This window comes from Amia ocellicauda, unplaced genomic scaffold (assembly GCF_036373705.1).
Source record: "Amia ocellicauda isolate fAmiCal2 unplaced genomic scaffold, fAmiCal2.hap1 HAP1_SCAFFOLD_31, whole genome shotgun sequence".
NCBI lineage: Eukaryota > Metazoa > Chordata > Actinopteri > Amiiformes > Amiidae > Amia > Amia ocellicauda.
In genome coordinates, this window is record NW_027102876.1 from 1,153,123 (window position 1) to 1,159,941 (window position 6,819).

The 6,819-nt window shown below is 42.1% G+C and overlaps 1 non-coding gene across 1 annotated transcript; it reads right to left on the reverse strand.

Moving 5' to 3' along the window:
• Positions 1 to 6,473: 6,473 nt before the first annotated feature.
• LOC136729874 (U5 spliceosomal RNA) lies at positions 6,474 to 6,588 on the reverse strand. Its single transcript, XR_010809136.1, has one exon. It is a non-coding gene; the product is annotated as a U5 spliceosomal RNA (small nuclear RNA).
• Positions 6,589 to 6,819: the final 231 nt, after the last annotated feature.

Sequence of the window (6,819 nt, forward strand, 5' to 3'; positions counted from 1 at the left end):
GAAGTGAATTTATAGTATTACCTTATCACGAATCCTGGAGTCTTGTAGAACTCAATTTCTGTAATAATTGGACGCAGACAGATATAAATTGTCAAATTTATTCAAAAACAAAGACTAAATGTAGCACTACACTAATTATACAAAAGGGAAAAACTAATTAAAATTCAACTCTAGATCAACAAATCAAAGACAAATCACTTCCGTGACCAAATCAAAGACCATGGGATCGCATATGATAACACACAAATCTTTAAACAAAAAAGGTTATAAACACATTGACTACAATACCGGTTAGTAAAACGAAGGTGAGTCTCTCATTAGTATTGTTAGTCAGACATTAAATAACTACGCAGGTTAGTATTTATGTCAGGTAACTTCTCGTTATATATATATATATATCAGTCTCATTAACGTTTAGGTACAGAGAAAGATCCTATCATTACTTGTTACCACAATTTCCCTTAACTGATTATTATTCAATGATTAAGGATAGGCAGGGCCACCAATAATCTAATGTCTATTCACTTGTGTCAATTTCAGACTAAACAGTTAAACAGGAATGAGAAGATATTTCTCGGCGTTGACAGATTTTATTTCTAAAATTATCAACAAAACAGTTGAATGCAACACACATTTATATTTAAGAAAACTAAATGATATTACACATTCTAGAGTTATGAATCACAGATTAACATTTCTAATTGATTTCTTAAATGTCATGAATCACAAACTCCAAACTGTTAAACTTATGTGAACTTCGTCGCAGAGAGGCCTCTCTGGCTTCGGGCTCAGATAACAGCACACGGCACGAGGTCCGTGTGGTTTGGAACAAAGGCAGTCCGGTTCGGCTTTGTCCAAGAACTTCCACTCAGTCGATGCACCTGGAAGTTGGGGTTTCGCGAATGTAGAGTCTTTTCCAAACAGATTTTCCATTGGTTTGAAGGCTCCAAGGTTGTGCACAAAATCTTCTTTGTAAGCAGGGTTCCACCGTAGTTACTTGAAGACAAAGTCTTTGAGGAAAGCAGGGCCCTGTTTATTCCAAGGGTCAAGTTTCTTAAGACTCAAATAGCTATTTAAATGACTGACACTTTCGTATTCAGTCGACTTAGTCAATTGTCCAGCTGTAAAACTCCACTGATCAGGTGGGTCTGTAAAGTTATTTATTTAATAAAGTCCTTTAAAAGAATTCTTCTTACGGCTCAATCTCCTTCTCCCAGTTTAATTCTTCTGTTGCCGGCAAAGACTTGGTTGGTTTCTGGTTCCGGTTCTGGCAACAGAGCTACAGGTTGCGAGTTTCTGGTTCAGGTGAGAGAGAGAGTAAGAGAGAGAGACCGTGCGCTGTTCTTTATAGTCTGTCAGATCAATAGGTGATTGGTTCTTGATTTTTTTAGATTGGATTTCGGTTTCAGCCCCCAGTGTCCTATTGGAGGGGGGCTTGATTTATGACTGATGTCAATCCATGCCATCTTTTGGAAATGCCGGTTGGCCCGGGTTCGTAGCTCTATGTCGGGATTTCGGCTCTCGTCCACTTCAAAGAGTTTTTATTACCTACAGGCCCCTTTCTCCTATCTCATAGCAGGATTCCAAACTATTTGGCCTATTCTCGGTGCCATCCTCCCAAGACTGTCACTTTGATGTAAACCAGTTCACATGCTGATGAGTTAAGGAAATCTGATAAATTTGGGGGGGAGAGGTCTTCTTTAGATCAGTGCTTCAGCTCAGAGCTAAAATGCTCTTATCAGAATACACCCAACATAACGCTACACTGGTTAATTCTGTTCTGGGAAAACCACAATCCTGCAGGTTTAATAAGTCTCTCTACACATCAGTCCCTGAGTACCTTCAACCAATGGTCATTTTGACCAATTAAGCCCAAGAATTGAGTCAATTAAGTTGTCAAGGACTACCCAGTGAAGACGTGAACTCACGACTAGGTCACACTGTGAGCTCACCAGAGCAGACATTACACTGAGCTCACTGTGAGCTCACTTAGCGCTTTTCCAGCGACATGGTGCCGGTGCTGGAGCCGGAGCTGCTGCTCGGCCTGGGATCCAGCTGATCTTTTTTGAACCGGCCCGCTTTTCCACCGGTTTTGACGTCACTGGATGTGGGCGTTCCCAAGCATGGAGTAGAAGTGGAGAAACACAGCAATAGTAATCAGCACCGAGGCGACTGCGTCTTTAAACCCCATTTAACATCACAATCAAACTCATTCCGCGTCTATGGCAAATCGTAACCCTAATGTTACAAATGTTCCCTAAATATGTGTTTTGCAGAATACACAAGCAAACGTTATGGAATATCAGCATTTTATCGACACACATGATATAACTTATTGTTCTTTAACATTGATGAGAATAATTAACATGAATAAACTTACTGCTGAAGATGTAACCCTTACCCAGTGGCTAACCCTAACTATGTTACAAATGTTCCCTAAACACTTATTTTGCAGGATCAATAAAAAATTGTTAGGATTTTTTAAACTTTTACTGACACACATAGTTAATAGCAATGTGTTATAACTTTACCGAAAATAATAATCTGTATATCATTAATTGTTTAGACGTTATTAAGATATAATGCATCTTTCACATAGGGAACATTTGTAACATGTTAGGAAAAACAAACAAATGATTTGAAAATATTCATAATTACAGCATACAATTTGTCAGGCTTCATAAGAATGGTATTTATAACATACTCTGTAAAAATCAAGCAAATAGCATTTGTGGTTCACGAGAAAATATATATATATAATCAAAGCTATCAGACTATAGCAGCCGGTGTATGAAGACACATACGATTATACAGCATTATTTGGCAGCTTCGCAAGACCTAATTTGAAACGTTGTTGGTAAGTTAGATAATTAGTGGGGACCCTCTATTTGCAGTTCTTCCCCTCCATAATTGCTAAAATAAAGTTTTACTGACATTTTATTGACCCTACCACTGCATAGGGCACATCTGTAACATGAACGCTACTGAATGGCACATACATTGAAAACTACGGAGAACTGAGACAAATCCACTTTACACTTCATAAATAATCTTAAAACGTTTCCAACCAAGGCAACACCCACTTGAAATACGTTCATTCTCATTTTTGGTAAACAAAAAGAGAGATTGTTACATATGTTCCCTATGATGCATCTACAGAGAGAGAGAGACAGACAGACACTAACACTCTCTCTCTCTCTCTCTCTCTCTCTCTCTCTCTCAGCTGGGAGTGTGTGGGAGGGGTCTGCAGTGAGCGGGAGTGCTGCTGAGAGCTCTGTCCTTTGGCTGCGTTTTTTTGTTGCTTTACTTTTTTCAGTTTGTTTATTTTGTCTTCTGTTTTCAGTGCTTTTCTTATTGTGGGGGAACAGGGGAGGGGAGGGGGGAGTACCGGTAGTTCTTCCCGGGTCGGGGGGTCGGACCCCCTGAATGCGTCTTTTGAAAAACTGACCCGACGCCATGGAGTCAAGATCGCTCCGGTGCAGTTCTGCCCCCTAGAGCAGTGTGTGTTAGCGGTTGGGGAGGTAGCAGGGTGTGAAAATATCAAGTCTGCTGCCATTGTTATCTTCTTAAAAACCACTGATCTGGTCAATCAGCTAGTGGCTAATGGCACAGTGTTAGACGACACTTTCACCCCGGTGTTGCCGCTCGCTGCTCCTGCCCGGAAGGTAACGCTGTCTAACATCCCTCCGTTCATCCGCACCGGCTCGGGCAGCTGATGTCCGGCATTAAGAGGGTCCCGCTGGGCTGCAAATCCCCGCAACTGAAACACGTCATGTCCTTCCGAAGGCAGCTGTATATGATCCTCAATAACATCAATGAGGATCTTAATGTCATTTTTAAATTTAAGATCGACAATACCGACTACGTCGTGTTCGCTACTTCGGAGTCCATGAAGTGTTTCAGGTGTGGGAGCGAGGGGCATGTCGTGAGGAACTGTCCCGAACAGGACAGGGAGCGGGAGGAGGAGCGGGGCGATGCGGGGAGGAATAGAGACACCGGCCCGCAGCCACAGATGCAGCGGGCAGACAGAGATCGAGCCCCGGCGGAGGAGACAGTCGCCGGTCGGACCGATGGTACCACTGATGCCGTGACGGGGGAAGAGCTGCCCGGAGGCGATGACGCACAGCTGGGGGACGGGGTCGAGGCAGCGGGGGATAGTGACGACCGAGACGCCGGGGGGAGATGGTGTTGAGGCGGTGCACGGGGCGCTGGTTAGTGACGAGGAACAACCTCAGCAGCCAGCAGACAGGCGGACAGACACACAGGGTGTAGCCGAGGAGGAGGCAGGGCCAGGCTCGGCGGTACAAGCCGAGGCGCCGGGTGGAAAAAACGCACTAAGAAGGTGCTGGGAGGGAGCACGGACGGTGTTGGTAAATAGTGGCAGTAAAAGAAGTGGTGGCACAGTAGTGAAGCTGGGGTAGCGAGCGGCTTGGTGGGGAAAGGTCCGGCTACACGCTGGAGCATCGCGGCAGCCACCGGGGACGCCTCGGGCTCGGAGTGACAGTGAGGGCGGCTTCACGGATTCCTCTCTCGCCTCCTCGTCCTCGGTGAGTCAGAGCTGCAGTGAAGGATATCAGGAGGTTTTTAGAGAAAACGAAGGGAAAGAGGTCTGTTGTAGTGGAGCAGTTTTTCCCAGATCGTGCACGCCTGCTGGCCTCTATTAAGTTTTTACAGAAACCCTGACCTATCAATTTGTACAACACTCACTGAAAACCATGGTTGGGGTCAATTCCTGTTTTTCAATTCCAATTCCTCCTACAAATCAATTCAAAATTGCAATTACTTTTTGCATTCACAGAATATTCTTTATTGGAATTGAATTGAAAAGGGAATTAAAAATTGAATTGGAATTGACCCCAACCCTGTTGAAAACAAAACAAAAAATACAGATCTGGTTCTTCAAATCTTCACTCTGGTTTCATTCTGTGTCGTAGTTCATTTATCTTGCTGTTAATTGCACCACCAAATACACTCTTTGGGGTACTGGGCAATTTTTTCAAGGTAGCCCCTAAAAAACATATATATATATATATGGTATATATATGAATATGATTAAAAAAAAACAATCCTGCAATACATTTATTTAATATTTGCAGTAATTATCTCACCGGTAACTGTGGTTCATCAAGGTCACTATCATCTGAAATTTGAAGTTTTTTGTTTGGTTTAGGTACTCTCTTCATTTTAGGAGAGGGCATTTTTGTTAGGTCATTAAGTTTTCTTCTTAGTTCGCCTTCTTTTCCTAAAATAAAAATAAAATAAATAAAACCCTGCATTATGTCCACAGATATTTGGGGATTATATTTATTTGTCATAAAAATACTGTGCTTTGACCATACAAATTAAGATGAACAGCCAACACTGAATCAAAACTGAAGTTAAATTATATCTGGTTTAATTTATTTTGTGATTTGGGGGATTTTATTGTAAAGCACAACACACAATAAATCGTTCTTACAAATGCCAGTCAAGTATGACGAGTTTTTAGCGCCCTCACCACCACCTACCATGTTATAAGAGTATGTTAGAAGTACAACACATTAATAACTTAAACATTCATTTAAAATATACTGTGATTGTATATATCAAATAGCATGTAAAGACTTTAATGTTTTTTTTTTAAATAAACATTGTTACCAGTCATAATGATCTGCGCTTCATGGACAGGCCATCCACCTTTTGGAGGTTTGTTCGTGTCTCTCCACTCTGCTCTGAAGTTTCGAGTCGTCTCTTCGTCATCATCAGCATTGTAGTCAATGTGTTTATAACCTTTTTTGTTTAACGATTTGTGTGTTATCCTATGGGATCCCATGGTCTTTGATTTGGTCACGGAAGTGATTTGTCTTTGATTTGTTGATCTAGAGTTGAATTTTAATTAGTTTTTCCCTTTTGTATAATTAGTGTAGTGCTACATTTAGTCTTTGTTTTTAAATAAATTTGACAATTTATATCTTTGGAATTGGTGTCTGCGTCCAATTATTACAGAAATTGAGTTCTACAAGACTCCAGGATTCGTGATAAGGTGATACTATGAATTCACTTCTTTAATTGAAATGTATAAGTGTACCTTACGCTACATATATGTATGTATGTATGTATGTATGTCCAATTGCTTTGACAATACAAATGAATTGAATTGAGAGAGAGAGAGAGACAGACAGACAGACTGACAAACAGAAAAACAGACAGACACAGACACACACACACACAGAGCCAGCCAGCCAGCCAGCTCAGCGATGACATCACGAGCCTCTCTCAGCTGACTGCTATGACATCACAGAGCACGTACATTCCGTTGCTTGCCGTCTGTCAACCACTCAGTCACTGCCAGCCAGACTGGCTGGCTGGCTGGATGGGGGGGCTGCTTGCTGCTGCTGCGTACCTTAGCAAGCTTATTTGCTTGACCGGCCTTCCTACTCCTCTGCCCACATGCCCACCTATGCCCGATCTGCTGTTCACCTGGATCACAGCTCCGCCCCAACAAGGCAGAGCCCCCCAAGAATGGTACAAACTCACCCACGATCCCCTCCATGGAAAGCTTTAGCAAAAGGCAAAAGCGTTATACGTAATGAAGAGGAACCCGAGTCCAAGACGCATCCGACCAGCCATACATATTTGTGTGTATTAAAGATCACATTTTCTTACATTTAGTTTTTCTGTACTTTATTACATCTTATTGTGATTTATAAAAGTATTGTTTCTTTTCCATATGTATGTATGTATGTGTGTGTGTGTGTGTGTGTGTGTGTGTGTGTGTCTGTCTCTGTGTGAAAGTTAGTGTGTGTGTCTGTACGTGTGTGTGCCTGTCTCTGTGTGATA